Consider the following 23,132-nt stretch of genomic DNA (forward strand, 5'->3'; position numbering starts at 1 on the left):
AAATTGACTATAATACAGTTCAAAACAGTACGGTTAAGGTCCCCTATAACTGCTTTAATTTCATTATCTGCTGGTTTTCATTACAATTACCAGCGGGAGGTTTATATTGCAAATAACGGTGACCTTATTACCGCGAAATGAAGTGCAAAAATCATAACGGTGAAATAAACGGTAATACCCGTACACTGACGCTATATTTGATGAAAAATTAAAGATCGTGCGAAAACAAAACAACGATATACTGTCCAATATTATCCTATGTGACCGATTTGCAGTCGCTGTCTTGATCGGGCGAAGTGTAATTTTTCCCGAGAAATGCGGCGAGTCTGTTCAAAATGTGCAGTCGGGAATATACGCCATAGCCGCACGAGTCGTCGATGTCATCGTACTGAATATCGTCGGCGACGATGTTATAGTGCAGATCAGTGACATTTTTCTTGGTCTCGCACAGCTGTAGGAAAGAAAATATGTGCGTTATTGACACACGGTATATCAATCAATCAATCAATCAATCAATCAATCAATCAATCAATCAATCAATCAATCAATCAATCAATGTGTTTATTTATGTCTGACATGTATGCGACACGGCGAAAATAGGTTGGCAAAAGAGCTGCTTTACATGAGATTGACTCGACTCCCGTCGCACGCACAGCAGCGGACATACAGAAATCAAACGCAAAGAAAAGCGTTTTTTCCCCCTTGTTTACAACGTCGAATGTAGGTAGACCGTGTCACAGGTATAAGACGTAATATGACGCCGCCAAAGAGGTATTGGAATGATAAACAACCTACAGAGCAAATAGAAACAAAAGCTTTGTCCGCCGCGATGGTACAGTGGTTACCTCGACCTGAAAATCTCAGGTTCTATCCCTGCCGATTTGCCTGCATTTCGATCGATGATGGCGAAATACCAGAGGCCCGAGTATTTTGCGATGTCAGTGCACGTGAAAGAACACCAGATGGCCGAAACTTCTGGAGCCCTTTACTGTGGCGTGCCTCCTCATTATATCGTAGTTTTGACACGTAAAACCCCACAAATTAATAATATTCGAAAGAAAAGCTGAAGCGGACACGTATTTGATGGTATTATAAACACAATCCACATTAGAGGTGTGCACGGGCTCCGGGTAGCCCGAAAGCCCGAGCCCGACCCGGCCGCGGGCCGGGCTCGGGCGGGCCGACGTATTTTCACCTCGGGCCCGGGCCGGGCTCGGGCCCGGCGCAAAGCCCGACTCAAGCCCGACATATAGAGAAGGAGCGGGAATTCTTTTCCAGCATGCATACAGCACCTTTTCCGCGACCGCCCTTTACCGTTTTTCGTTTCCATTCGCTACTTTAAACAGAAGGGGAGCAGGTAAAGCACTGCCTCTGTTGCACTCCGGCAAACAGAGAAGTAGCCCCACCTGAGCTAGTGACGGCGCCACGCGACTGTTCCGCGTTAGATTTAAGGCCAAATCCCATATGAGTGAAAATGCACGCGACAGCGACGAGCGAGCCGACGTAGATCGCCTTCGTGCAAGTTGATGCTTGCATGGGCATACCCCAAACACGTGATGGCTTTGGAGAGCGAACTCCATTGTTGCTGGCATGAGGCCGTCTACTTGTATAGCAAAAGTGCCGCGAACAGTCTCTATTACAGACTGTTCGTCGTGTGTCGTTTGAGCATATTTGATATGCTCAATAAAATGCCAAGTTACCGGAAAATTTGTTTTCGCAGCGAACCTTCAAAAAGCCGGGCCGGGCCGGGCCCGGGATTGTGTTTTCGTACGTCGGGCCGGGCCGGGCGGGCTCGCAGCCCTTTGCCGTCGGGCTCGGGCGGGCCTTCGACAAACTCAACGGGCCCGGGCCGCGCTCGGGTTCGGAAATACGGCCCGTGCACAGCTCTAATCCACATATCAGTATAATCAATTTGAAAAGTTCTGTTAAATATGTCAGGCTGTTCTTTGTAATATACGTACTGGCACAAAGAGCCAAAATGACGGGGAGAGAGAGAAAGAAGGAAACACAAACTTCGGCTGAGTCTCATGCAAATAAAAGAAAAGCGCTGACATATCAAGTAACATCTGAAAATAGCTTTCAAATCAATAAAGTGGCACCACCGCTGCAAACATCCAGTCAGCGACTTTTATAAATTTAACTGCATGGTGATGCACAGGAATACTTTGCTAGAAAACAAAATCCCCGCAGCAAAGTTCCATGCGCTCATAGCAACTGGAAAATTGAACCAGCTCTCTGAAAATCCCGTATGAGCTTTTTGCATCCGGGAAAGTGTGGGTAGCCACGAGACTCTGGTATGATGAATTCAAGCTCTCAAAGCATGGGAAAAGGAAACTGGTAAGCTGGAGCATTACTGACGGCCGCGCCCTGTGAAACAATGATCTCAGCGCGCATGCTTGATGTCACGTGCACCATTCACCTGCTGGATTCTGGCGCACGACTTGTGAATTTTGCTGTGTTTATTCCAACCTCGTAGAGTGTATGATGGATGCGCAGTTTCTGGCTGTGCAAATTCATGATCGATAATAATGAAATACTGGAAACGAATAAATGTACCAAGAAATACGAATTAGTTGCTAACAGTTGTGCAAGTCACTTCGTTTGCTACTGCAACTATTTGAATCCTAATGCTAACTGGTTGCTTTGCATTAGGAACCTCCTGAAGTCTGCCACAGTTAAACGCAGAATAAATCAGTTGGACGTTTTCACCTGGATGTGTCTTTTGTATGGCAGAAATCTGGGATTGCCCGCAGTGTGTGTAATTCCTTCGACACGGTATGTCTCATGTTGTGCTCCATCTTTTTTTTTTTGTCATGCAGTACCACCTGCATGCGCTTGACCACGTTAAGCGCAAGGACGAAAAGACACGGACACGTTCTCTTCGTCCGTTCGCCCAAACCTTTTGCGCGTAGCGGTGGTCAAGCATGAAGCACCAACTAGCTCAACTAACAGTTTGCCTGTGCCTATCTTCGGAAGCTTGCTGAAATCGGGTGTCTCAGCGTTGATATTTTCTGAAAGTTGCTAACAAATGGGCCGTCAATCTTCTGACAACAAGCCTGGAGCATCGCTCGTTGCTAAAATATATGAGACACCTTTGAAGTTTTCGTCGACTAGCATATCAATGGGGTGGGTGTATGGGGGCCACTCTTCTGCCGGTATAGATTAGTTCTTAGAATATATAACTGGTTTGATATATCTACCCATTTTTCTACATTATTGTCTAAAACTTAAAGAGAAATTTTCTCACAAGATCTTGTGCTATATTCATCATTGCGCTAAGAAACGAGAATGTACATGGCCAATTTGTATGTCCCATGTATTGCGATGAGCCAAAAAAAGGGCTCAGTGCCCCAATTAGGCGCCGCTATACTAATGAATGAATATGAATGCGAGCTACTTCACTGTGACCGGTTCTATTACTCTTAGCATAGATATTACAATACAGCTAAGTTTTCCCCTTCATTGAAGACATTTGTGCGGAGGAAAACGTAGGTTCTGTCAATTTCCTTTACGTATCCCTTTTTTTGTCTTCATTATTGGTAAAAACGTGTGCCAACTTCTCATCCTTCAAGCCATTTACGAGTGCGTCTGTGCGCACGCGAATGCGTCTATTTCCTTACGTCGTCATCGCATTTGAACTTACAAGACAAAGCACACCTACATGACCGCACATTACGTTCTTTATGAGCGCGAACAGGCACTAGCCAGAGATTTCACTTTACAAAAGACATGTAAATAAACATTTCTTGAACAAGCGACATAGCAAAACACCTCACCTGTTCACACCAATTCAGCAGCGGGCCTTCTCACCTTGAGGCGAAATGAGTCGGCGCTGTCGTAGGTGAACAACATGTGGTCCGACTTGTCATACGCAAACATAGCCTCGAAGGTGCTGTCGAAGCTGAAAGTTTGATTGTAGTTCGGTTCTTCACAGCCCTGTAGGAAAAGAACGACGTTATTGATAGGTGAAATCGAATAAGCAATATAAAGTGACTTCTAGTTAGAACTAATGACTGCATTGTCTTTAAGACATTCCTGAAAGTTGACACGCTGAAGCGTATAATAATTATCTTCCACAGTTATTACGAGCGCTACACGAGAACGTGGGTTCCACTCTTGAAAAAAAAAACGAGCTTTGACCTGAGATATGTGAACAATGCCCGTAGTGAATGCGTAGCGAGGAATGTGTTCATAGCGCAATACCCTACACCAAATATTGCCACGTCTTTCTCTTCAAAACGAGGGCATGGAAGGGCGAAATGGTAAAAAACTTTCATATCGGTACTGGGAGTGGTGTGTTCTGCGAGCCCATCAGATGGCCCTCAGCCGGTTCTGAAGGGGACCTCTCGGGCTCTTGCTGTGACCCGGACTTGCACGTCTGGAGCAGAGCTGTCCAGTAGTATCTCGCACTCTCGTGAGCCTACACACTTCTCGAGTTCTTTACGTGAAGGGTGTGCCGGGCAGACCCAAAAGATATGCCCCATCGTGGCTCTCTCCACACATTTTCAGCAGTCGAGCTTGAATTCGCGTAGGCTGATGTGGTACATCCTGATCGGATTCGGGAGAGTATTGGTTTGGAGTTGTCTCCATCTAAGCTATTCAGCTTCGCTAAGGCTTTTGTGGCCATCAGAAGAATAACCAACGAGAGACAAGGGGTAAAGGAGAAGGACCTGCGCAAACTAGTTCACGCCTTTCTAATCAGCAGAATTACATATGCGATCTCATCGGAGGGAAAAGGTAGAATATGGCTTTAAGGGCGAAAGAAAATATCAGCATACAACAATTTCGCCATCTCCGGGCAATACCCTCAGGTGCCAACTTGTGGTAGATGAGAGACCGGAACAATTGAAACAGCGTGAACTGATTAGAAACGAAGAGCAAGTCTCTTTCCTTTTGGTCGCTCCTTGTGTTTCGTCATTTCGCGCTGTTTGCACGGTGCTTGAGGCCGTAAGCACGCCCTGTTATGCAGATCGGCAATGGCGTTCTCTACTACTATCACTAGCTCAAGATTACTTGGTTTAGTACCTTTAATTACTTTATTTATTTATTGCGACACTTAAGTTCACACAAGCGTAATACAGTAGGATGGTCTGAGGACAAACGATAAACAAAAAATAAGATATGACGTATTTAGAATTTTTTTCCGTACAAACGTAGCTTACACCAGTGGAAAGGAACGTATGGTCTTCATACATCATTGCGCCAAGAAGATAGTCAGCATTGGTTATTTTTATCTGTTATTTTACCACGTCCCCTTTTCTAGTGATATTCATGGAGCTTTCGCACACCGCGAAATAAGGGGACGACAACTTATACGAAGGGCGCTCTGTGTACGTTTAATAGCGTTTCAGTTCGGAATCCGCATTTCTGCGACTGAAATATTTCTGTGTCCAGTATTTATGCTATACCTATAGTTAGGCATAAAGAGCCCAGAAGACGACGTACGCTGTTATTTTCTCCGCATTTCAAAGCTTTCTTAACTTCCAGAGAAAAGCAAACATGAAATACGGTTGTTATTAGAAGTAAATGAAGCAGCATACACAGATGAGCATACAAAAAAAAAAGAACCAACGTGACCTCTGTACGTATGTTTGTTTCCAACTGTTGTAGTAGTTAAAGGTATGTCAAAACTTGTGCAGCAAACTCGTGTACTTCTACAGCATTTGAATACCTTGACCTCTGTCGGCAGGAATATTGTCGCTACTGGCTTTCAGCAGTCTCTGCAGTACTTTGTGCTGTGCTAACCAGTTTTAAGCACTTTCAGGGGTCCCTAACGGCAGTATTTCAAACTGCGCCAATTTTTGCGGTAATAAACGTTGCAAGGCTACGCGTTACATCATAACAGGTAACCGCAAAGCCTACGTAACGTCTATCGCCCCCCCCCCGTCCATTTCTGTGTTAGATTCATTCACTCTATCTTCCAAAGCCAGCTCAAAGCTTGTCCAGAGGCGCAATGCCGAAACAACTGTTCCGGTTTCCTCTGTGTATGCAGGTGATGCGTCGTTAATCAAACTTATGAAATCCACTTCACTCATATTAACTAGGATTTCCTTTTTTCACAATTTTCTGAACTAATATTAGTGTGATCAGCCCAAGCACAACAATTACTTCATATTTATAACTTACATCGTTATTTTCTTGCCCTAATGACGTATTCTTCCAGATTGTTTGCCTCCTAGAGAACAGGCTCACAACAAGGCGATCCGCTAAAACGCAGTGTGAAATAAACATGCGAATTCCAATCTCTCAGCAACATATTTATTCAAGAACAAAACCTTAAAAGAATAATCCTCACGCTCACGTTCATGAAACGCAATCGCCACCGAAATCGATATAACTTCAAAATGGCGCGTTAACAATTAAAAAAATCTGATTTATATAGGGCACATGTAGAATTTCACCGTATTATCAGAGGCGTCCCTGCCTTTACTGGAATCGAGGTGTTTCAGTATTTACACTTAGAATGTTAAAGAGATAACATCATGCTTCTAACGCAATAAAATGTGCTGCGTTTGACACACCTCTTTAGGGAAAGCTTACGTGTTGTCAATGGAAATTAGTTTTCTTTGCACCAACGTTCAAATCCGTTAGACCTTTGTAGTAACAAAGTTATAGTATGCCTGTACATAAGACATAAGTTCTTTTTTCTTCGAATAAAATGAAATTGAAGTGTTCCCTTACTTCTTCGATACTTGAGATCTGATCTCGCGGGGGAGCATCTCCTCGCGAGGCCTTCTTGCAGTGATGCCCAAGAGAGTAATTCCCAGGAATGCTTACATTATTGTCCGGGTACATAGGTACGTACCACCGGCCACCCATACCGACTGACACGGCGAGCGCAGTTGTATTTGTCCACTCTTTCTTCAGATTCGCCAGGGCCGATATCACTCTGACCTAGGGTGAAGCAAGGTGCGTCGTACAAGTCAACATTGAGTAACAAGTATTGAGGGAACTCTTTTGCAGTCTTCGTAGCTCCGCAGAACTGCTAAGGTGTCACGTGTTATCTCGGGGGTGCGGGCACTAAAGGATCGGGAGAGAGTGAGACGGGCTCAGGAGACCGTGGTAGGACGGGCGAAAACAACAAAGTTGATAATGAGCAAAAAGGTGACATGAAAAAGCGTTACAGACACTGAATAATCCAAACAAACGCCTATTTACATTTCTCAAAATCTAACCAGAACCGAAACTAGCTAAACAAAGCGCTTTAGCTAGGCTTAGCTACGTCTCCACTCAGTCTGGCCACTATGGGCCTTGCGGGAATGGAACGTTCTTACAGTTCGTCGCGATGACTCGACGTTCCCGTCGCGTCAATCTCTCGTCGAGACCGTCGTCGACGTCCTCAGTAGGCCTCCAAGCTCATCGTCGGTTGCCTTCGTCCAGCCCGCTGCTCGCTCTCGTCGCGTGCGTCCCCAGTAGTCTTCTCCGTCCTCGGTCCGTCGAGGTTAGGCCTAACTGGGCCTTGGTCCCTTGCTTCGGGACTCCACAGGTGACGGGCGTCTGCTTGACTGCACTGTGGTCTGCAGCCGTCCTGCCGAGAAGAGAAGGGCTGCTGGCGATCCCGGAACTGCCGTATTGAGGGGCGACGGGTCCGGGCAGCCTCGCTTGGAGCCTTCCAAGGTCGACGGCCACTCCCCGGGCCTTGCGTTCCGCCACCTCCAGAACCGAGTACCAGCCGCTTTCGCCGCGGGTGCGACGCTTGTTCCTTCCTCGATCTCCGTCCGGCGCCCCACAGCACAGTGCCACGATCATCCTTCGTTGTTCACCATCACGGCTCGGGTCGCATGCCACGACCCCCCATCTGGCCAATCCTCTGCGTCGACGTGGCTGGTGCGCGTGCCATCGGGTGACTTGTCTTCTCGCGCACCGTCGCCGCGCTTCCACGTTCGGCACGCGCCTCGTGCCCCTCCTTTACTCATCACGTTGGGCCCCTCTTTCAAGAGTTTTTTCCCAAAAAACTGCTTCTTTCCCCCTCGGGGTTACGGCCCTCTTCTCTTCTGATGTCGTCTTAAACTTACAACTTGCATCTTCTTCTCTTCTGTTCTCATCTACTTTCACTGCAGGCTTGTTCTCACCACGCACGTTCGTGAACACGTCACACAACAATGCACTGAACCAATCACAATGTCCAGCAGTTCATCGTGCGAAAAACTATATATCTACGCACACCGATATAACTACTCACCATACAACACACTCACTCATCGAAAATATTCATAAACTCACTTACAATCAAACTCTACTCTAAATAGTCCTCAGTCCATCTGTTCAAGGCCAACTCCACTGCTCAAAAATCTATTTTCTCCTAGCGCAGTCACCAATCCAATGCCACTTGCTTAATCTGCGCTTCTTCACCCTATAAATCGGTACTTCCTCCTCATTCGCCTCAGCAATTGCCATGCACACCGTAGCACTCTCTTTGTTTTCTGCCTTTTCAGCCTCCTTCCTATCTTGCTTTTTAACTACTGTTCTTTGGCATACGTCGCATGACTTGACGTATCTTCTCACATCGCTCCACACACCTATCCAAAAGAATTCCTCTGTGATCTTGTCGAACGTGTTTTTCATTCCCTGGTGACCGACCCTTATACTATAATGCCCCAGTTTTAGCACCGTATCCTTTAATTCCTCTGGCACCATCAGCTGCATGACTTCTCTACCCGAGCTGAATAAACACTTGCGATACATCAGCCCATTCTGCTTCACAAATTGTGCTACCGTTTTACTCTTCTTCCTTTTTATAATCTCTCCTAATTTCGCCTCGCACGCTCGAATGGATGTATCCTTCTCCTGCAATTCCTTGAACGTCTCCACTGTGATATCTGATTAATGGCTGCGGCCTGCAGTGTTTCCTGACACTTATCTCTCTTATTCTCTGCCCTGGTTTCTACCACTGCTGCTCTTTCGGCACCTTCTTGCGCCCCTTTCTGCACGCACCAAACCTTTAATATTTTTACTCTGCTCCACGCCTTTCTTAGTCCTTCTCCACAATGGATCAGGGTCGTCCGCCCTTCTCACACCAGGTACATTTCCCACTACCAAGTCGTATAGCGGATCCTCAACACACTTCGCTGTCACTAGCCCGGTATAAAAAGGTGTAGATATTCTTATCCTTGCTTCCGGCATATATTTAATCGTCCTATCTACAAACATCACCGGCTTCACCTGTCCTGTCATGTTCTCGGGTGTCACTAAACTACTCCTTACTAATATCGTATTAGCACACGTATCCCTCAACACCTTTGCCTTACGCCCTTGTACCTCTCCTTCAACTACTGGCATGTCTTTTTCGATCTGTCCTTCCCTGGCACTCATTACACAGGCAATCTTTTCCGCTGAATTCATCTTACAATCCTCTGCCTTGTGTCCTCTTTTTTGGCATTTGGAGCACGTCGCTGTCTTTTGATTGTGGCTAATCTCTGTACGACAATTGATGGCAATATGTCCCGACCGATTGCACAAGAAACATTGCTGTTGTGCCCTGAAGTTGCTCCTTGGGACCTGTTCTCTAGCCTCTTCCTCCGCTACCATAGTACCTTCACCGATCCCCTTTCCAAGGTTTCTGATACCTTGCGCCTCCATGAACTGGTCGGCCTGCCTTGCCATTTTCTCTACCGTGCCCACCTTTCTTTCTTTCAAGAATACGGCCAACTTGCCACTGCACCGGTTGAGGAATTGCTCTCCAACTACCTTGTCACGGACGCCTTCGTAAGTTTTTGCTGTCTCTGACAATTCCATCCATCGATCAAAGTAGTTCGACAGTCGACAGACAAACTCCTTGCCAGTCTCGGAATTCTCAGGCTTGCACGACCGGAATTTTTCACGAAACCCTTCGGCGGTTAGCCGGAATCTTTCCAATAAAGTTTTCTTCACCAAGTCATAGTCTAATGACTCTGTTGCTGGCATGCGGCCATACACACTCAGTGCTTCTCCCGCGAGACAAAGGCTCAGAGCATTGGCCCACTCACCCCTCTCCCAACCCTGCCCTATCGCGATCCTCTCAAAGCGATGCAAATACGCATCCAAGTCGTCCCTTCGCTCATCAAAGGGTGCCATTAGTTTACGAGGGCAGACAGGCTTTCGTCCGGGAGATGGTGAATTGGCCGATGCTGTCGATGGGCCACTACCTACACTTGCATCGTCTCGCGATACTTCGTTCGCGAGTGCCAAACGCACCTTAAGTTCTAAAATTTCCTTTTCCATCTTTTGCTCTGCGAGCGTACGTTCATGTTGCTCGCGCGCTCTCTTCTGTTCTTCGCGCGCTCTCTCCTGCTCAACTCGCTCCGCGTTATCAAAGAACTTCAGCGTCTCCTCCTTGCTCATGCCCAAGTCCTTGGCCACGGCCGCCAACTTCTCCCAATCCATCTTCGCACCACTCGAGAATCAGTGACTGGGCAGGATTGGATCCTGGCAGGCTCGCCAATTATTTGTCACGTGTTATCTCGGGGTGCTGGCAAAAACGGATCGGGAGAGAGTGAGACGGACTCAGGAGACCGTGGTAGGATGGGCAAAAACAACAAAGTTTATAATGAGCAAAAAGGTGACATGAAAAAGCGTTGCAGACACTGAATAATCCAAACAAACGCCTATTTACATTTCTCAAAATCTAACCAGAACCGAAACTAGCTAAACAAAGCGCTTTAGCTAGGCTTAGCTACGTCTCCACTCAGTCTGGCCACTATGGGCCTTGCGGGAATGGAACGTTCTTACAGTTCGTCGCGATGACTCGACGTTCCCGTCGCGTCAATCTCTCGTCGAGACCGTCGTCGACGTCCTCAGTAGGCCTCCAAGCTCATCGTCGGTTGCCTTCGTCCAGCCCGCTGCTCGCTCTCGTCGCGTGCGTCCCCAGTAGTCTTCTCCGTCCTCGGTCCGTCGAGGTTAGGCCTAACTGGGCCTTGGTCCCTTGCTTCGGGACTCCACAGGTGACGGGCGTCTGCTTGACTGCACTGTGGTCTGCAGCCGTCCTGCCGAGAAGAGAAGGGCTGCTGGCGATCCCGGAACTGCCGTATTGAGGGGCGACGGGTCCGGGCAGCCTCGCTTGGAGCCTTCCAAGGTCGACGGCCACTCCCCGGGCCTTGCGTTCCGCCACCTCCAGAACCGAGTACCAGCCGCTTTCGCCGCGGGTGCGACGCTTGTTCCTTCCTCGATCTTCTCCGTCCGGCGCCCCACAGCACAGTGCCACGATCATCCTTCGTTGTTCACCATCACGGCTCGGGTCGCATGCCACGAGCCCCCATCTGGCCAATCCTCTGCGTCGACGTGGCTGGTGCGCGTGCCGTCGGGTGACTTTTCTTCTCGCGCACCGTCGCCGCGCTTCCACGTTCGGCACGCGCCTCGTGCCCCTCCTTTACTCATCACATAAGGTCGCAAAAACAAGTGCAGTGCTCAAGCAGATAAACCTGCTTAGCTGGAAAGACCATGAAGGCATGGCGAGCTTACCAATTGATGGAGCTTTGGATAGTCGAAAGCAAAGTAAAGGCAAATTTCGTTATGCTGCCGCTTTGAGTGAATCACGGAGGTCGAATCGCACTAGCCCTGACGGCCAACCACAGACGAAGAGGCGGCATATTTGTCACAATTCCGGGGTGTACAGTACACCACTGGGCAGGCGCCTTGAAATTGGGGTTTCCTGAAGTGAGCACGGGCCGACCAGAGAGGTATGTGTGAACGCGGTACTGGTAAATAGAATTCACCTCATCCGCGACCGCGACCAAGAGTGACGCTGTAGCATTACCACGAATTTCACACAAACATGAATAAAGAATATTCGCCTGAAAACAGCAGCCGAATTTACTCAATTGGTGGAGAAACCCACACGTATAAATGCGAAGGATTGTGGGTCTAGGTCTTACGAGTGGCAAGTTTATTTCTGCTGCAGTTTCACGTCTGTTTTTGTTATCATGTGCGAACGTCAATGAGAAAACCGAGTAAGCTGACTGCTTCCCTTGGCTTTATGGTCGGCCGTATTCGAATGATGCCCGAGCATGACGCATTTGGCATCTACTTTATCACCGAGGAATGTCGTAGTAACTGCTTCAAGTTTTGTCATTTCTTTTGGAAGGGTCGGCATTTTGTAGGGATGCCCTTTTAGATACATAACGTTTTTTAGCGCTTCGCCAAGGCTCAGTGTGACTGTGCGTCCACATTATCAGTGTGATTAGGCGGAATCAGTGGTGCATGATAGCAAAAAGTCCATCATAACACATAGCTACAAAATTCTGGCCTATTACTACGTTGTAGTCGCGGATGTACTCCTGTAGAAGAAAGAAGATGGTAAATTAGCTTACCAGACGGACTGGGTATGCATCGCTCAAAAGAAAATGCTCGAGTAGCTCTGTAGAGTGCAGGATTGGAGGCACCATGCGACAGTCCTTCTTCCCGTAGTCACCATAGGCTATGTATCCAAAGGCAACAAGTATGTCTACAGGGTAAGCCCTGCATTGTCAAAGGCAAGCACTGTGAGCCGCTCATGTTGGTCCACTCATTGAAAGGCGACCTATTCTCCTTGTCTTTGAGCTTCAAAAGTATAACCAGTCAAGCTTTAGATAGGCGGCTTTGATGCAGAGGCAAAGCAGCGAGAAATAGGGGAAAATCTCAATTTTGAGAGATGTCCATAACCGTCACTGAATTTAAGATCACAAACGAATGCATGTAATACGCAGAAGTAAAGCGGCCTCCTGCTGTACTACTCGTCACGGCATTCTTTTCGCGCCGACGCTCGCCTGTGTACGTCGTCGTTTTGTTGGCTGCTTCTTCGCCGCTTTCATTTTCCTTGAGTTTACTGCTAAGCACGAGATCACTCCAATTAACCTCGTTTTTATTGCGATAGCAATTATATGGACAGTCTCAGCTGGAAAATGTCCGTCCCCGTCGCCGTCATTCACGTATATGTATAAGTATGTATATATATAGAAATGCCATAAAGAAAAAGAATTCAGAAATTCTTTCCGACGCGCGGAATCGAATGGGCGATCTCTCGCTTTGCAGCCCGCCGCGGTAGACGTTAGGCCACGACAGCACCGTCTTTCAACCTGCTAACGGCGAGCTACTTATATACACCATGAAATTCAGCATGCTTTCTTAGTGGCCACATAGATGGCGCGACGTGCGCGAGTGTGGCGCGCTTTAAAGATCGTCGCCGAACGCCGTTGCTCTTCGCTCTACAGGGCGTGGTCGCTTTCGTGCGCTTATCTTGAGGAAAGAAGGGGCGGCCGGTGGGGTGCTTCGCTTCGCTCGCTGCAGCGGCCGCGTTTGCGAAAGGAGCGCGCTGTTCAAACGGAAATAAGTAACAACTGTGACAATTAGTTCGCGCTCGTCTTGTGTGTACCTGTTCGTTCGTTTCGTGCGTCCTGCTTTATGTTTGAGCAGTGCGCTTCAAGTGTCGCGCTGTGACGCATTAGTTCGCGCTCGTCTTGTGTGCGTTCTTTTCGTGCGTCCTTTGGGCTCGAGCGACGCGCTGGCAATTTCGAGCTGCTTTCCGTTCTTCGCGTTACATTACAATTTATTGCTATCGCATTCATTGCTTCGCCGTTGCGGCGAAACTGTGACTTTTTCTGAAGGAACATTGCATCGTTCTTGGCTACGTGACATCTTGTGGAGGTGCGGGCTACATGACCCCTAAACCCTCTGCAAGTCGTCAGGCAAGTTCAACTCGTACCAGTAGCCCACAGCAAGCTCTTCAGCCAGAGTTCGGGCTGATTCCGGGGAAAGTGAAGAAAGAAGACGTCGTGGCCACAGCCATGAACAACGCTGCCGCCATGACCAACACACCAGTCCTCCTATAGTTCTCAGCAACCGAGGGAGCTGCCCCCATTTCATGGGTCGGAAGACCCCGAAGATTGATCTTAGCAAGTTGAACGGGTCAAGCTGTTCAACCGCTGGAACTACGAGGAGACACTGAGGCACGTGTTTTTCTACCTCGCGGACTCAGCTCAGACTTGGTTCGAAAACCATGAGAGCTCCATAGAGTCCTGGCAGGGATTTAGGACGTATTTTTTAGCGGCGTTCACCACGTTGTGCGGAAGGAGGGGTCTGAGGTCTTGCTGCAGACGCGCATGCAACACACCAACGAAAGTGTAGTTGTGTTCGTCGAAGAGATGAAAAGGTTCTTCAGGCGAGCTGACCCTGAAATGGCCGAAGAAAAGAAGCTACGCCTCTTAATGTGTAGCGTCGAGGAAGAACTGTTTGCTGGGCTTGTCTGTAGTCCATCCAAAACCATTGCCGAGTTCTTGGCTGAAGCCAGTACGATTGAGAAGGCCCTCCAAATGCCTGCCATGCAGTATAACCGTCGCTACGTTGACACGGCCAACCTGAACTACGTTGACGGGACCCAGATTCCGAAGGATACACTGCGCTAGACCATCTGCGCAGTAGTAGGGGAGGAGCTGCGTAAACTTCTCCCAAGGGCGCTGCAACCGCAAGTCGCTTCCCTAAGCGACGTGATCCGCGAAGAGGTGCAACAAGCACTGGGGACTTCTACGCTGCCCAAACCACCTCATGAGCTGCGGGCTATGGCCTACGGCATGGCTATTAGCGCCCATCGCCCGCTTGTAACTCGTCACCACGAGCCTCCATACCGCCGTTCTTCGTCGCCTGCCCGACGACCTGTGATAGAACACGCGACGCCAAGGAAGACCGACGTGTGGCGAACCACCGACCATCGTCCGCTGTGTTACCACTGCGGATAAGCCGGGCACATCTGCCGTCGCTGCTCCTACAGACAACACTGCCTGTGAGTTTTCTCCGTCGATGCACAGCGCCCATTGTCCGCCCAACCACCTAGCAATATCGACGAGTACCTGGCTCACACTAGCCGTGGACAAGGACGCTTCAGCTGTTCACCGCCGCCCCATCCTTCTGGATCAATGAGCCATGACTTCGCACACGGAAGGTCGCCCAGCCCAGGAAGGAGAAATAAAAGTAGCAGCTTCGGGAGGTGAAGTTGCACTATGGCGAAAAAACGAAAATCCTCCAATGACGCACCGCCGCATCAAAGAGCAAGATTCACGACGTACCCACAGTCCGACGCTCCGATCTAACGCCGACGTGATCCCCAAGCGCGACGATAGCCTCAGGGCGTGGCGCCTACCCGACGTAACCAAGCCCGCAGTTAACAAGACGACAACGACGTCTTGCCGCCGACCATCAACGCGAACCAGCCGAGATACGACGCCCCGTCAAACCTGAAACACGAAAACGACTACTTCTGGCGTACAGCTGTGCATCGACGGCCTTGACGTTGTCGCACCAATCGACATGGGCGCCGACTATTTAGCCATGAGCGGACCTATTCGCGTCGAAACTAAAAAAAAAGTCACAGTTTCGCTGCAACGGCGAAGCAATGATTGCGATAGCAATAAATTCTAATGTAACGCGAAGAACGGAAAGCAGCTCGAAATTGCTAGCGCATCGCTCGAGCCCAAAGGACGTACGAAAAGGACGCACACAGGACGAGCGCGAGCTAATGCATAGTGCCTAGTAGTGCCTAATGCGTAGTGCCTAATGCGTAGTGCCTAATGCGTAGTGCCTAACTGCTCGGGGGACATAATCCTGGGCATGGACTTTTTGACCGACAGCGGTGCCATTATTGATTTGCAGACCAATTCGATGAGTTTCTGCGCCAAGCACGCCGTGACGCCGGAACCAAGCACCAAACGACGTACTTCTCTAAGGATAGCCGATGACCACGTCACCGTGCCCCCTCGTGCAAGCCTGATCATCGCCGTCTACTCTCAGGATGCTGCTCCGGAGAGCGACGCAATCGTGGAGAACGACCACAGCTTGCTTCTGGACCGCGGTGTCTCAGTCGCAACAGGTACTGTGTGTTTGAAGCAAGGAATATCGCGTTCTGATCAATAATTTCACCAAGGAATATCAGCACCTAAACAGGGGCGCTTCTATTGCGTTCCTCGAGGAAGTTCAAGAAGAAAGTGACGTGATCGCCTTCGCCGACTTTCAACGCGTATCGGACGACGCCGTCAAGTTTGCACACTTCTTCGACGTGAATCCAGCTCTACCGCAAAGAAAAAAGAAAAGGCTAAGGGCTTTGCTGCGCCGCTGCGCCGCTACTGCGAGTGTTTCACGTCGACTTCGAAATTACGCCAGACACCCCTTACAATGCACCGGATAATCACTGAAGACGGCGCCAGCTCCGCGATAGTCACTTTATCGGCTGTCTGCGCACGAGCGCGAAGCGATCCGGGCATAAGTTGAACACATGCTCGCCGACGACATCATGCAACCATCGAAAAGCCCCTGGGCTGCCCCAGTTGTACTGGGGCAGACGGCACAATGAGGTTCTGCGTCGACTACTGGCGACTGACCAAAATCACAAAAAAAGACGTATACCCACTCCCACTAATCGACGACGCTCTGGACCATTTTTGCCATGCCAAATATTTTTCTTCCATGGACCTGACAACTGGGTAATGGCAAATTGAAGTTGACGAAAGGGACCGTGAGAAGACAGCGTTCATAACGCCGAACGGACTCTACGAGGTCAAGGTAATGCCGTCTGGACTGTGCACAGCGCCAGCAACATTTCAAAGAGTCATGGATACTGTACTAGCCAGTATAAAGTGGCACACCTGCCTCGTCTACCTCGATGAAGTCGTCGTACTTGCCCGGAATTTCGACGAACACTTCGCGCGGTTAGAGTCTGTGCTCGAAGCCATCCGTACGTGGGAGTTAACGCTGAAAACTGAGAAATGCCGCTTCGCGTACGAGCAGCTGAAGTTTCTTCGCCACGTCGTCAACGCCAAGAGAGTGCTACCTTACCCCGCGAAAACTACAGCCATAGCCAACTTTCGAAGGCCGAAGGACAATAAAGGCGTACGAAGATTCCTCGGACTGTACGCGTACTACCGACGCATCGTCGAAAACATCGCAGCAGAACGCGTTTTGTGAACAGCAAAACCGTCAACAGCGCCCGCCTGTGCTTGCACATTTTAGAAAATCCGCCGGAAGAGAAATGCACACAGACCCAAGTGACGTCGGCTTGGGTGATGTCCTAGTCCAAAAGCAGAACGGCTGCGAAAACTTAATCGCTTACGCCAGCCGCGGCCTGTCGAAAGTAGAAACGAACTACTCAGCCTCGGAAAAAAAGAGTGTCTTGCCATATGGGCCATTTCAACGTTTCGGCAGTACACGTCTACGGCAGGCCGTTTAAGGCGGTAACGGACCACCATGCACTGTGTTGGCTCGCAAATTTGAAGGATCCTTCTGACCGACTGGGGCGATGGAACCTTCGCCTGCAAGAATACGACGTCACCATCGTTTACAAAACCGGTAATAAATAGTCGGACGCTGACTGCCTATCACGCGCTCCAGTCGACTCACCGCCACAGGACTCCGATAAAGACGCCGCGTTCTCCGGCATCATGACGGAAAGTGACCTAACCACCCAGCAGCGTGCCGACCCCGAATTGCGCGTCATGATCGACCATCTCTAAGGACGCAACGGCGCCGTGCCAAGGGCTTTTAAACGCAACTCCGCTGCATATGCATGAAAAAAACGCCAGGCCTGCGCTGAAACCGCAGCACAGTCACAGCGAAAGCTGGAAGAGCGGCGTTTCTAGAGCCCGTTAAGCTCTCTTGGGGCTACAATACAATTACACTAGAAAGGTACCCACTACGCCATAAATCACAATTTTTGTGAAGTTGGGAAGCACCTACTAAGCCATTATTCGTCATTCTGTGGAGAAGCAAGGCACCAGCTACACGTCTGTAAGGCATTATGTGCACTTTGTTGAAGCGACGACTGATGACGATGAAGAATTATGGCTCAGCCCTTTGTAATGGGTTGGAATCTTTAAATGGCCCACCAGTCATGTAATTTGCATTGGGTGACGCCCGGTCGCTATTTCCATCTCCCGTCATGCTGTATAACATACGCTGACGTGGGAGAGAGACGGGGGGGGGGGCGAAGAACTTTACTGAGACCCCGAGGAAATGGATCATGCGCTTATGGGCTTCCTTGGCAACCAATACAAGTGCACTTGTGAGGAACCCACTACGCTATAAATCATTGTAATTTTTGAGAAGTAGGGCAGCAGGCACTGTGCCATTTTTCGTCATTCTACGGAGAGCGTTGGTACCTGCTAAACCCATGTAAGGCATTATGCGCACTTTGTTGATGCTGTGCCTGATGACTATGAAGAATTATGGCAGAGTCCTTTGTAATGGGTTGGAAGCATTCAACAACCTACTCGTTGCGCAATTCGCATTGTGTGACGCCTGGTTACAGAGTTCGCGTTGTGCGACACTTGATGCTTATTTTACTCTTCTACCCCGCTATATTGCATATGCTAATGTGGTTCCTTCCCGACATGAAGCCTGTATAGGACATTTTTGCAAAGCTCTTTCAAGCACCGGCATGGCTCAGAGGTTGAATACTGGGCTCCCACGCAGAGGGCCCAGGTTCGAACCTCGTTCCATCCTGGAATTTTTTTCTTATTTCGTTTTTTTTTCTTATTTCGAGCGATACCAGTTACGGACACCGGCGGCGGCGGCGGCGGCGGACAACTACGGCGCCAAAAACGGCCGGTGAAATGATCTCATAACAGCTTTCGCTGTAAAAATCGGTGCTCGTGAAGAACTTCGACCGTACAACGAGAACGAAGTACCCTCTGGTCATCCCCGCTGTCCTTCGCGACGAAATCTTGCAAGCGTGCCACGACGAACCAGCATCAAGGCACCTCGGCACAGCATGCACGCTCGGAAATATCAAGACAAAGTACTACTGGCCCGGTCTCACATCCGAAGTTACCCTCTACGTCAGGAGCTGCCATGACTTCCAGCGCCGGAAGTCGTCACCGACTAGACCCGCCGGACTTCTGCAGCCGATCGCTGTATCATCGAGGCCCTTCCAAAAGATCGATATGGACCTTCTTGTTCCGTTCCCCACGTCACGCGCCGCGAACAAGTGGATTGTCGTAGCCACGGACTACATGACACGCTAGGCAGAGACCGCCGCACTCCCCAGAGGGACTGCAGAAGAAGTCACCAAATGTATCATCCACGAAGTGGTGCTGCGACATGGAGCCCCTGAAGTCCTAAGCACGGACCGCGGGACGGCATTCACTGCAGAGCTTATGCAAGGAGTCTTGTGCTACAGCAGCACGGATAACCGGAAGACCACGGCGTACCACCCCCATACGAACGGACGCCACAACAAGACGATCGCGGATAAGCTGGCTATGTACAGTACGTCGACGCTGAACATAAACATGGGACCCAGTTATCCCATATGTCACCTTCGCGTGCAATACAGCTACCCAATAAGCTACGCAGATGACTCCATTCGAGCTGGTCTGCGGACGACGGCCCACGACGATGCTCGACGCCATGGTACCACACGTAGAAGACGACAACCTCGATGCCGACGTCCAGGAGTACCTGCAACGGGCGGAGGAAGCCCGCCAGCTTGCTCGAGCGCGTACAACGAACCATCACCTAGTTAATGGCGGACGCTACAACCTCCGACGCCGGGACGCCGATAATCACCCCGGTGATCTTGTGTGGGTTTGGACTCCAATCTGACGTCGCGGACTCAGTGAGAAGCCCCTTCAACGATATTTCAGACCCTACAGAATTCAAAGGTGTTTTGGCAAACACATCTACGAGGTTGTCCCCGGCGGTGACTCCGGCACATCACGACGACGCACGCGACCCGAAGTCGTCCACATGTTTCGTCTCAAACCATACTACGCGAGATGACACTCTTTCGTTTGGACTGCCATTTATTATTAGCATCGGGTCGATGTCCTATTAGAGGGGGAGGGCAATATAATATATACAGTGTCCATATAATTGCTATCGCAATAAAAAGGCGACGCAGTGCTAAACCCTGAAACGATTTTGACGATTTTGTACGAACACATTGGCCTGGTAGAGCAAGTCGTAAGGATCATTTACAGACCAATTTAAGTTTAAACCGCCCACTTACAGTGTGCGTCGTCTTGGAAGCGCCACGTCACGCAGGCGGCTGATCTGATTGTGTATGTCCAGTCCACGTCACTGAACCTCCTGTGGGCAGCGAGCGTCGTCTGCCTGTGTTTCAACGTGCTCCATGTTGACGTGAGCTGAGCGGCAGTGTTTATCTGAAGGTTTCTTTTCTTCGACACGATGAATTGGCCTAGCCGTGTTGTGTACCACATACCTAGCAATTGGTGACTTGTAAAGCTGCAACATCGTGCAATGTTTGTGAGGCATCTGGCGAGCGGAATCCCTTCAGCTCATCGCTTGAATGAGCGTCGCGTTCTCGCTATCCGTTCAACGCCACGATCCACGTGTCTGCGGCTGTAACTTCACCCCCGAAGACGCAACCACATTGCTCGAGTTTACGCTCATCGGTGATCATTCTCGAATTCTTTTTGTTTGTCGGCATGCTTTTGCAGGTTGTCGCGGTAGAGAAGAATAAAATCAGATCGGCTGGTAGTGGCGGCACCTGTCGGAGCAGATATGAACCACTCCGCGAGCTTCGTCTTTGTTGCCACACGGCGTGCTGCCGGGCACACTGGGCCTCCGACATTGTGGGCAACCTGTCGGCGCGCAATATCGGAGGCCATGACTGGGCGAAGCTCAAACCGTCGAGTCCGCTCATGAGAGCGCTGGGATCGCCGGCGTGTCTGTGAGTTGAGGGTGCAAGGCAGTGGTGAGGAGGAGAGTATAGATATAATTGTCCGTGGCGGCTTTGGTACACGGTGCGTCGCTTAATTTGCGGTGCGAATGATTTGGGATGCTCTTGCCTAAACGCTGACAAAACTTCAAAAAAGCGTTTCAGGGTCCCTTTAGGTAGGCTTGGCACTTTCATAGAATATCGTTGATGGAAATCCTTGCAGGGGGCAGCTAAAGGTTTCAATGCTAGCAAAAAGGCTGTTTAAGCTACGTCTGTGCTCCGCCCTGGGTGAATAGTCTTGTGGTAGTGCATGAAAACATCGCAACATCGAATTGACCATTGTCGTAGTGTCATTAGTCAAAAGAAGTTCTCACACACTATGCCGCACACTATGCCACAACAAAAGTTCGACGGTTTGTTGCTCAAAATGGAACCCAGAACTTCGTTCACTGTTTCAAATTGTCGACTTTTCATTTCCAAGCAGGGGGCATTTTCGAATTTTGCGCAGGGGGCATTTGTGAAGTCGCCAATGCTTAAATCTGTTGCAGTCTTTACTATTCCATGTTCACCATCGCTCTATGTGACTGGCCGAAACTATACGTGTTCAGACGTGTAGTGCGTATCCTTACGTTAACGCCTTGGCGACGTCAGCTGCCATTGACTCATACATCAAGGGGTAGTGAAGCACAGGTGTAGCCGTACTGATGCTCCGATGCTGCCTTATCCTTCATGAGTAGGGATATCATCTGCAGAGTAAAAAAAAAAAACGAGAAAGATTGCTACGTCAAACAGCATTAATTAATAGCGTGGCAGTACTGCGTCACAAGGTATCTACACATCTTTCTGGCAGCTCGCTTCATTACTTTCCAAGTGACAATAGGCGTTATACTAGATAAAACATTTAACTGGAAACATCATATCGACGAAGTCTGTAAAAAATTAGTAAAGCTTTTTTTATATTTTCTACAAATTAATACAGAGACGTATCTGAAATATCGACATTACGAATACTTTATTTTAGTGTGTTCCATAAACACTGTTGTCAGACGAACCACGCAAACTTAGAACAAGTAATACTATTCCAGGAAAGAGCAATACGCTTTATGACAAATTGATGCTATAGGACAATATCCGTCTTAAACTCCTTACACGAGTGTCTTTAAGAAAACCCCCTTTGCGTTTTTTAAGCATTTTTGACCTTTTCCTGACCGTTTAATCGATGTAAGTCGCGTCGTAATTCCCGCATCGTACTTGAAGATGACCCCGCTTTGATCGTCCGCAGGTGTGCGGTCCTTGGGTTTCGCGAACACATGTCCCAAGGTATAATGGGGCTTATAACGGAGCTTGTTGCACACTGGGGGACGACAGGGCACTGCTTCGACCTAAACAATGCGTAAACGCTGGCTCGCGAACGAAGATGGTGGTAAAGAAAACTGGAATCGTGGTTCATTCGTCGTGACGCATCGTCTTGCAACAACAACCGCGGCCCCCTCCATACGTTTACAAGGACTTATGTGACTAGTGAACTGGACAACCTCCTGCTCATTTGTTACCAGTGTATACCGAGGATGCCACCATGCATAGGTCGCTAAAGGTGTATGTGATTTTGTTAACAGTTGTGATGCTATGTCGGAGTAAGCATTTTACAATCACTGCTTTTAATTTCCGGATGAAAATGCGCATCTATGATGCCAAAGAACAACATTGATAGATAAAAAATAGGAATATGAATTGAATAGCAACATAACTGTTACAATATATTAAACAACAGCTGCTAATAGCTCGTGATTACGTATGAGCTGTTCTCTCGAAATGCGCGAAGAGGTGAAAATCCGCGCTGTGCTCGGGCGCTCAGACTGTATTGCTCGCTAGGGTTAACGCTTGGGCAAGTTGGTTCATTGTGCAATGAGGGAAAACAGCGCGAATTTTCGGACGGAACACAAAAGGGAGACAGACGACGACAGGCGCTGTCTCCCTTTTGTGTTCGCCTGTCGTCGTCTGTCTCCCTTTGTGTTCGTCGAAAAGTTCGCGCTGTTTTCCCTCCCTGTATTGGTCATTGGAAAATCGTTGCATCGCGCTCATAAACACTGCATTCAGCCTATGTACTTTGCCTTCGCCAACCGACAAACCACTATGTCGCAGCCGTGAAAACCAAACGCATGTTGTTACACCACTTTATGTCATTTACATGAGAACGAGTGTAGCACAAACCTGGAGGCCTTTTGCCGATTGGGTGACGTACTGGAGAGTATCGAAGCCCGCAAGTATCGGTGGCGTGTTCACTTGACCGTAGTGGTACACGCGGTGCGACCACATCTCGTACAAGGACGTCTTTGTCGTTGGTTCCGCGACCAGAGAGGTCATGAACGTCTCGTTTCTGCAAACGCTTTAAACCCATGACATAGGTGTCACGTGAATGAGGCGAAGTTGCTCGTCCCAGTCCTGCTATGCTTATCTGGGTTGGTGATTGATGTATTGCGTTCTTGAATGATTGCCCATATCGTGAACATCGGGCAGC

This window comes from Rhipicephalus sanguineus, chromosome 2 (assembly GCF_013339695.2).
Source record: "Rhipicephalus sanguineus isolate Rsan-2018 chromosome 2, BIME_Rsan_1.4, whole genome shotgun sequence".
Lineage (NCBI taxonomy): Eukaryota > Metazoa > Arthropoda > Arachnida > Ixodida > Ixodidae > Rhipicephalus > Rhipicephalus sanguineus.